We start from the raw sequence: 10,787 nt of genomic DNA on the forward strand, positions 1-10,787 counted from the left end.
TTTTTAGCCTATTTCCTTGGAAGTTCCATATGGAGTCCTTAGCCTCAGTGCAAGAGTTTATTCAGATAATAATGAAATGAAGTTTCATTGGTTTTTGGTCCACCTTTGGACAGTTTTTGACAACACTATTTTACAGAGAAGAGGAAGGATCAGTTGTTCTAAGGATATGGAGGTCAAACACAGCAAATGCTGCAATGCACTGGTGGAAAACTAACAAAAAAGAAAACTATAATCTAAAGAACTAAAGACAGTGAATGCTAATTAATTAATCTAGATTAATGAGTCTATTCAGTCCGTAACCCTATCAAGTTCTTTGACTTGATTTTGCCAAGCTTCCTGAGTCTACATTATTTTCCTCTCATTCTGTGTACTGAGTTCCCAGTGCTCTATCTGGAAGTCTAACTGTAGTAGAAGAACTGATAGAGTCATCCTTGTTTTATTTTATCCTAACTTAGTGGCTAGGAAGAAAGTTTCACATGATCCATATAATAAATCCAAAATACTACAGATCTAAATTACACTTTTTTCCAATGTTTTTCAGTATTTCTTGAAAGAAAGAAGAGGTTAGGAGGATTAAAAGCTCTGTGCCACCATGAGAATGAGATTTTGCAGTTCATACTGCAAGACTCCACAATGGATATTTTTTACATTGTACTGAAAGAGGAGACCTTTATACAAAAAATTAATAAAGAAATTCCCTGAACAACTACAACAACAAAAAAATCTCTATTTGTAGTTTGGGCACAGGCTAAACCTTGATGTTTTGGTAAAGGAATTAAAATAATTAAAAGAATAATTATCTCAGTACTACTTTGACATGGAATAGAGCGCTCTGTAGTAATGAGCCATTAGAAGCCAATAAAGAGCATTTTGCTCATGTAGGAACTATTTTTCTCTGACATAACTCTTCCAGATTTATTGGTCTGATGCCTCACATACGGCAGCAATTAGAAACAGGGGTCTCCAGGAAAATAGCTAATAGATTATGAGCAGTATAATGCTACACCTAATCCTGAAAGCTGAATGAATGACATAAACAGTTCCAGGTTAAGGTTCATTGGGGCAGAGAACTCTGTGAAACATTGAGTTATCCTCCAGTAAAGCCAATTTCACACAGCAATAGGCTCTTAATACTATTCCCACTTTATAATCCAAATCTAATAGTCTCTCCCCACTGCTGAGAAACATTTTGATATGTTTACAATGCTTAAGAAGTACCATCATGATTGATTAAACTTAAACTGTGCCAAAATAAATAAAATCTATCTGCTAATTGATTGTGCTTTCTTTTCTAATCAGCTTTTGAAAGGAAATTAAGGTTTCTTATGCAAAACAAATTAAGACTTTGTTTCTATATCTGTCCATCTCTCCTTCCCTACCAACATGTAAATCTGTTGACCCACTTTTACAAGACAGAAGACAGTGGTTTAAGTTTCTGCAATAATTAGGTTACTACAAGCTTCATGAAAATTGGCAACTGGAAGGAGGAGACGCAAATATGCACCTCTGATGTGAAAGGAGATAGAAATTCAGAAGTTATTGACTGTGGTTGGAATCAGCTAAATGGACATGCAAGCACGCATCTAGCACCCTGGCTAGAGACAGCCCGTGCTTCTGGTGGATGTCATGAGCTTATGGAAAACTTGGGCTTACTTTTCTTGGAAGAGTTAGGGAACAACATTAAAATCTGTAGGCAATGAGGCGTCAATAATTCTACTACTCACAAAATAACTTGCTTTTATTGTGTTTATTCATGTACTTGATAGTTAAAAATGTTAGGGAGTTTTTTATTTAAATGTGAGTATTTATTACTAACGTATAACAAACAAACAAATTGTTCTTGGAATAAATGGACTTTAATGGGGTACTTTCAGAATCACAAAACAAGTAATTTCTAACAGTGAGTAGGGAATTATATTAGAGAAAGGAAGATGTTATTTTCCCAGAGACTAATTCTCTGTCTCCTTGCCTCACTGCAGAGCTTCTGACTGTAACCTTTCCCACACCTCCTTCTCCCTAGTTCCTTGCAACAGTCTTAGCAGAGAGAGAGTCTGGCTAATCCTATTGTTTGACATGCAAATCTTTTGAGAGAAATATTACATTTGAGAGAAAAAGGAGAAATCTTTTGTGTAGCAAGTTTGGTTATTATTATTACTCCTATTATTACTCTTATAGCTGCGTCATGCTATTTAAGAGCTAAATAAATAGTAAACTAATTTCTAGGGAGACAGAATAGCTGGAGGAGGACTGAGAAAATATTCAGCATTGCATATTAAATGGTTTTTCAAATTATTATACCATTTCTTATGTGGCTTTAATGTCAATATATATGGAACGTCTATCTACTTACATAGAACCGTGGACTTCTTCTGTATGTTGCAATTCTGACTTATTTCCTTTCTTCCTTCCAAAATGCTGAGATTTTCTATGAAGCTACCACTGTCTCCCTAATGTGTTCCAGTACAATCATCATCCTCATTACCAAAAATTGAGGCTTTCTGACACAGCTGCTAAACTTCCAAGGAGTTGCTTGGGATTTAGAAACACTGCTCTCATTGACTTTAACAAGATCGGTGAGACTCTACTGCATGCAAAGCTTTGAAAATTTAGGTGGAACTGTTAAACATTAATGACTACAATGGTTAGACTCAAATAAATTGAAACAATTGAATTAATAATACCATAATGCCTCACCAGAATTTTATGATAGTTTCTCATAAACTAAAGAATAATTCATCAAGGAATTTTATTTTGTCCTTCCTTCAAATATTCCTTTTTGATGTCTCCTGTCAGCCATGTCAAATAATTCCCACAGTAGTACTGTTTACTGTATTGGTGCTGTAGAACTGGGTAAGCTCTTTTTTGTTTTCTGTTGTTTATAGATAATTAAAAGTATTGTAGAGCTCTTATAAGCTATTGCTTAAGTATTTGCCACTGTGGCATTATAGTCAGTTGCAGAATATATATACATACACACACACACACACCTACCTTGAACTTTGACGAGATAGATAGAAAAATAATGAAGGAAAATGAAAATTGGTGAACTGGTTCTGAAAATACAATATTTGTCTTAATGTTACAATGCATTTTAGTTGATGGGAATAGGAAAATTGGTGGAGAAAGAGTACTAATTTTCAGTGTGGCTTGAAAAAAGGAAATAATAACAAAAAGAACATATCAGGTGTGAAAAGCCACAGTGTACAAAAATTAACAAATAAATGGCAGCCTTTGCTATGATAACTGAGGGAAGAAAGGACTGTAGCCACTAGGAAGTCTGGAATCAGAGATTTTGTATGCAGGGGAATGTGAATTCTGCAGTGAGATGCACACATCCGACTGCATTATGGAAGGGAGTAATGTGGACCCCAACGCACAGAATAAGAATCACAGAATCACAGAATAGTTTGGGTTGGAAGGGACCTTAAACATCATCTAGTCCAACCCCCCTGCCGTGGGCAGGGACATCTTCAACTAGATCAGGTTGCTCAGAGCCCTGTCCAACCTGACCTTGAATGTTTCCAGGGATGGGGCATCCACCACCTCTCCGGGCAACCTGTTCCAATTTCCTCCCAATACCTAATCTAAATCTACCCTCTTTCAGTTCAAAACTGTTACCCCTCCTCCTATCACTACACTCCCCAGTAAAGAGTCCCTCCCCATCTTTCCTGCAAGGTAGCCCCCACCCCTGCCCCAAGTACTGGAAGGCTGCTATAAGATCTCCCCGGAGCCTTCTCTTCTCCAGGCTGAACAACTCTGAACAACACAGAGCTAGCGGCTGAAGCATAAAAACAGAGCAAGTGCCCATCTTCTTTTCCACTCATCTCTGCCTGTTCTTGTACCTAACAGCCCTCTCTAATAGCCCATCTGTGGATACTTCCTGAGAAACCTGTAGCTGTCTGCTGGAAGCCTTTAGAAGTGGAGAACAGGAAGGCTGCTGTGATTTCTCAGTGGCAGAGGGATGTGTATGGCTTTGAGGAAACCCCAACTATGGAAGAAGACCATGACTCCTGTGCTGGTGTTTGCTCAGGTCTCTGCTCTCTGCTGAAAGTATCACGAGCTCCAAAGTGTTGCTCCTCCAGAAAGCTTTGCACAGAACAGAACTGACTTGTCTGGGACACCAGATGAATCTGAGCAAGCACAGCTTCATGTGCCACTGAAAGATGGGACTGTGAATTTCACATGTGAAGAAGATGGGAGAGAGTGCAGTCAAAGTAAATTTTCTTGGTCAACTGCCCAGACATCTGGAAGCAGAAAAAAAATGCACATTGTGTTATCACCCAAATAAATTCTGTATCCTTTATTTTATGAGCATTCCTAGGAAGGCATCTTATTAACACCAGCTTTTAAAATAGCCATAGCATGTGACACAAACAAAGTGCTTAAAGTCCATGTCTTCTGGACGGTACAATGATAGGCAGTTAGAGAAGGCAATTTTGGGTGAGTAGCAAGAGTGAGTTCCACACCATTTCAATGTTTCCATACCCGATAATCATGTTCCCTAGCCTGTAATTCACCACAAACCTCTACAAATTCCTGGAGCGCTGCTGATTTGCCGCTGGGATTTATAGAGTGAATGATGGGATTCATGGGCTACATTGTGCTTCATGGTAAAAGACATTTTTTTGTCAAATAGTCACATTAAATTTGTAGCTGGAACTAGCTGCACAGTAGCTAGGCTTAAAGGGCTTGATCCTGTGAATATATACCAAAGCAAATAACTTGCCTATTGATATAAGGGTGCACATTTTGGTTTCAGAGAGGCTAGTCATATAAGCGAAGCTGTGCATGCTGTTTTACATATATTAAAAGTTGGATCACATTGTTATCTCAGTTGTTTCTCTCTTCATGAAATATATTTATTATTCTTAAATAATTCTCCTGGTTATACAAGCAGGAAAAAAAAAGTTATTTTAGACAATAAAGCTCTCCACATATATTTTTGTAATTCGCCTAATTTTAAAGTAGCTGACTTCCCTCCTCCTCTTCTGTATTTGTCATTTAATAAATAAACAAACTAACAAACAAAAAATATTGCTTCTGGACTTTAATTTTCTGTCATTTTTCATCCTGAGACAAATTTTTTACGAATGAGTTAAAGGCTTCTCAAAGGTCTTCTAACAAAAGTGTTGATGTAGTTTGGTAAGAGCTTTGGTAGGAGGATGCTCTAATTGGTGCAGATGGATAGCTACAAAACTGTCAGTTTAGCTCCACAGCATTCACTAAACAAAGGAGTTTATATATAAACTATAGTATTTCTTCTTCAGTTAGTTTCATTCTGACGTTTATTTCCATTTGTACTCATTTTGTTTCTCACTGATTGAATTTTTTCCCAAATCGCTTTGTTTTTTCCATCATTCCTTATAGTTAAACACTACTACCAAATTGGTTTTGGTCAATTTGCATACTAAATCCAGTAAAATGTGTTACCACAGAAGAAGTACATGCCTCAGAACGTGACAACCTGTAAACATATAATTTTCTGTGTTAAAGTGGGTTCAAAAACTGTGAAGTGTTTCATTTTCTTCTTGCTAGGCAGCTAAATTTGCTCTATTCCTAGTCTGCCCTGGTCAGTTCTTAAAGAAATTTCTAAACATTTAGCTCACAGTAAGAGAAATGCTTTCTTTTATAAAAAACAAATTTATATTTTTTGAGTTCAAAGTAGGCCATCTTGGCCTAATTAGGTTGTTATTCAAAATATTCTGAGGACAAGTCAAACCTACACTAATAGCACTGGTGAAATTGCACTGAAGACAAAGCAACTATGCTTTAATTTGGTTAGAAATGTGAGTGGAAACAGTAGTTTCACTATAGAAACTACTATATTAGTAGTATTAGTATTCAAATTCCCAATGTTTCAGCACAAGTCAGCTAATCTGAGTTAATCAAATCCATTTAAAATGAATAAAGATTACAGTCCTTTTGGTAGTGTAAGTGCCCCTAAGGTAAGTTGCTGGAGACCACGGGGCTCCAGCACTGGCACCCATCACCCCGCTCTTAGGCTGCTCATTTTCAGACCTTCTGTGCTGCGCGTCGTGCCAGGAGGATGTGCCTGCTCCCGCTTGGTTATAAACTGTGATACAGGAGCCTTTTAGGGCCTTACAGCATCTCTGAACCTTTTACGCTGACCCTTAACAGCACACTGATTCCTCTGGATCTGTGTTAAGCTTAACAAAAGGAAGCTCTGAGTGTATCTGAGCAGCATAAGTGTTTGCTGCGGTTGGCAGAAAAAAGAAATTGTACCAAGACAGAAGCAAGACGCAGAAGGATGGGGACTTGTGGATTGGGAAGGGGCTGTGGGAAGAAGGAACCGCACAGTGATAAAGGCGGTGCGTATTCGGCCTGTTCTGCCACGTGGCTTGCTGTGTTCTCAAAAGTTAATACAAGTCCCTAAGTTAGAAAAGGAAAATAATATTTCATATTAAATAGGTACCAACTTGTTTAACTTAAGGATGTGCTCTCCCTTTATACAATATGCTACTAGCTCTATCCGTTTCTAGAACTGAGGGTCACCTGAACCTCAGCTACTTGCACTTATCCAGGATCCCAAATGTTGTATATACATTATATTCATTAATAGTAATATAACTATATACATTTTCTGTCATGATAGAGTTCTAAATTGAAAGTTAACAGAATACATTTGCCATTTTCAAAAATGCTGTTCCTAATATCAAAACGGAAATTAATGAAGGTAATTCCTTTCACTGATTCCACTGACCCTGGAGGTCTTTAGTAGGTCAGCAAGTTTTACTGTTTTAAGCCAAGTAACATTTTATTGAGCTACACAGAACTACATCAGCATATAGTGAATGGAACTGTGTTAATGTATGTACATAAAAACTGAGCCAGGCAGATACTGATCATAGAATACTCATATAGTCAAATAATAAATATCAGTAAGTGCTGGAAACTAAAAAGAACCAAACTAATTGAGTTCCTTAATAAATTGACTTATAATCATTGGTTACATTTTTATGCAACTACTATTTTAAAAAAAAAACAATTATTTTTAGTATCTAACTATTCTGTGTTGAATCACATTTAAAATAACACATTTCTGACAATTTCGTAAGCTTGTGTGCTAAGGTTATCTTAGTTCCTGTTTTGTCTTATGCATGGTATAAAAAGGAATGCTTTAAAATACCAAAAGAAATTCTCAAAAGTTTAAGATTTATATTCCTTTGAACTAGCGTTCTTAAGTTTATCAGGAAGAAGTATACCTAAAAGCATTGCTTAATTAAAATTCAGTATATGATTCCTTGGGGTTTCACTTAAAGGAGTGAAAACTCACCAAGCAGCTTTCAGTTTTTCCATTTCTGTCACAAAGAGAATCACTGAAAAAAAAAAGTATCACATTCTTTTCTTCCCCACCTTGGCAGCCACAGGAGATGGAAAGCAAGCCCTTGAGCCTGGCCAGGTATCCAACAGCACTTCTTATCCTGCAGTTTTCTTTTTAGTTCCCCCTTCTAACAGTGGATAAGGACAAAGACTATCTGCATGCAATTAGCAAGTTTTGGGATTCCTTACAGTGACTTTGGGTTTATGTACCTTGTTAAGGTACATAAGGCTAATGGAAAGATAATCAACTTCACATTTCTGTTGGACCCTTGACAAATGACTCTCAGCCTTTCCCTCAATTTATTAGCTACTCCAGTTTATACCCAGTAGATGGTACAGATTTTACAAGAAGCGTTTTGAATCTTTTTCTTAGCCAGAAGACTTTTACAGAACTTCATATTCAAGGACCATGCTTTTTAATTTTTCTGCAATAGTAACCGCATTGCTCTATAATGTAACAATGCTCAGAAGGAAAATGAAGTTCTTGTTGGTGCCTGAACATTTTGTGCTGAACTATATATAATAGGTTTCTTTTTCCTCACAGAAGGGCTTGCTCGGGATAGAAAATAATGCAACACACAAAAAGCAAGTCTATATGAACTTTGGGGGTAGATATTCATGTAGTCCTTAATATGGGATGATGGCCGTATGGTCAGATATCTCTGGCTAACAAAATGTTTGCTCTCATTTGACCTTCCATTTATTAGGTCAATTAATAAAATTTATTTTATAAAGTATTCAGCTTTGGCTTCCCTCATTAATACCACCACCAGTAGCTAATTCCACTCAATGAGACAGGGAGACAAGAACTCTAGGCACATGCAAAACTTTCTCTTGAATTTTGTGGTTAAGCTTCAGTTTGAGAGACAATGGCACCTTCGCAGCGATGTCCATGTTTTATTCCATACTCTTCAGTATTTTCAGAGAAACGACCATTTGCAGTGTTGGTGGATTCACAAAGAAATGAAATGAGCTATCCTCGCCTGAAACTTGATTATGCTTCACAGAATCAGAAAAACAGGAATAGGGGTCACGTCCAGATTATTCTAAGCACATCTGGATTTACTTTGCATCAGGACTAACGTATAGCACATGTGGGTCTTACGGAGATATGTGTACAAAGGGCATGATGCATGACACACATCAGACAGGACTTAGCACTGGATAGGGTTTGTGCTGAGCGTAGCCTTCATGCAAAAGCACTCTACGCAGTCCCAGTTTCTTAAATAGCATCTCTTTTTATTCCTCTGCTGGTCTAGAAACTTTGTTCAACATCTATGCTGTTTGCTGGATTGTGGTTGACTGGTAATTCTGAAACTGCTTAAAATCAAGTACAAAACAATAAAGTACTCACTGGTTTCTTCTCTTTTTTTTTCCCCCCCCCTTCCCTTGACCACGCTGGTCTGTATATAAATTGATTGAATGTGTCTTTCCTACTCTTTTTATCCCCAGCGTGGCTGCAATGCTGAGTTTAGGGTTGAGGTAATTTTACAAATGTTTATCAGTTCCAGTGTTAAAATAAATTGGACCAACTTGGTGTTTTCAGCTCTCAGAGTTCAAAAGTGAGAATTATAACCAGCTATGCTGGGAACCAGAGATTTGGTGAACTCTAAGCTTTTCTTTGGGCAGAGGAAGCTACACTCATGCTTGTCAAGGAGATTAACGGGAAATCTGATTGAGTCTGGAAGACTATTGCTGCAGTGGATTACAAGTTTGATCTTCTCTTTTTTCAGGGATAAACAACCTCAAGGGCTAGGACACTGGCACAGAAAAGCAGATAATATCACTGGCTGTGAAGAAAAAGTGTGGCCATATGGCAGGCCCAATAAATGAAAGTAAATGAAAGTAAAGCAATCCACTCAATAAAAGTATGGTTATGTATTGTTGTACAAAATCGTTACTTTTATTTTTGTATTTATAGATTAACATGTACTCTTTCTCCAGCTCCTTTCTATCTTATTTATTCAGACTGCATATTCTTTGGGAAAGGCCAATCTAGTATTAGGAGTATGCACTGGATCCTGGAGCTATCATAGTGCAAATGTTTACAATTGAGTCTTTGAATAATCAGATTAGAATAAACACAGGGATAAAGATTTATAGCTGCTGGTGGAGTGTGGAATTTCTAAAACTGCATAGTACACTACATAATAAGGAGGGAAATTCAGGAGAATTTAGCAGTCGACAAAAGAGATGTATCCTCTAACTCTTTGATCTCAAGGACCACAAGAGTATTCAGAGAATACTTACCACATTAAAAAATTGTATAAAAAATAGAGATTCTCACAACTGATGATTTCCCTCTAGACTGCATGTGTCACTGTTTCTTAAACAGGCCATATCCCTGAATATAAAAACAAAACCCCCAAACAAACAAACAAAAAAAAGGATAATGATAAAAAAGTAGGATTTTAAAGTTCTCCTTTGTAATATTTTATTGTATTCAAAAGTTATTGCAAGACAAATCATCACATATATATTCTATATATACTTATTAGCAAAAATAGAGCTACCTACTTACCCTAGAATAACACCCAAAAAGTAAATCACAGTAACACCCAAAAGCATTCATTTCAGTGATAGCACAACTGCACTAAATGCAGCTTTCTCACTTCTCAGTGAATGCCTTCCGAGTAAGATGAAGAAAAGGATTCTGATGGTTTTAACTCTATCCTAAAGCAAGATGATCACTGAATCAGATAAACTATTAATCTGTTTAAAGCTTGTTACTCCTATTTTGCCAAGGCTGAGATGCTTTGCAGCAAAAAGCAGCCAGGACGCTTCCTGCCAAGAACGAGACATCTCATGCATGTTTCATAAATATGTTTCTCTACTGAAAACACAAGGATTAAGCAAACACTAGTTCAGTTTGCAAAAGCTTCTACTAATGATTTTTAAATAATCCAAAAGAAATCTTGGATCTATTTAAATCAACAGGAAATTCTCATTGCATTCAGTATGTCCAAGATTTTACCTCTAATTTTTAGCCACAATACAAACCCTTTAAATTTTGAATGAGGGTAACAATAAGTCATAGAATCATTTAGGTTTAGTTGGAAAAGACCTTTAAGATCATCAAGTCCAGCCGTTAACCTAGCACTGCCAAGTCCACCACTAAATCATGTCCCTAAGCACCACATCTACATGTCTTTTACATACCTCCAGGGATGGTGACTCAACCACTTCCCTGGGCAGCCTGTTCCAAGGCTTGACAACCCTGTCGGTGAAGAAATTTTTCCTGACATCCAACCTAAACCTCCCCTGGCGCAACTTGAGGCCATTTCCTCTTGTCCTATCGCTTGTTACTTGGGAGAAGAGACCAACACCCACCTCGCTACAACCTCCTTTCAGGTAGTTGTAGAGAGCGATGAGGTCTCCCCTCCGGTGAAGAATTTTTCCTGACATCCAACCTAACCCTCCCCTGGCGCAACTTGAGGCCATTTCCC

Source organism: Aptenodytes forsteri, unplaced genomic scaffold, assembly GCF_000699145.1.
Source record: "Aptenodytes forsteri isolate BGI_AS27 unplaced genomic scaffold, ASM69914v1 Scaffold55, whole genome shotgun sequence".
NCBI classification, from domain to species: Eukaryota; Metazoa; Chordata; class Aves; order Sphenisciformes; family Spheniscidae; genus Aptenodytes; species Aptenodytes forsteri.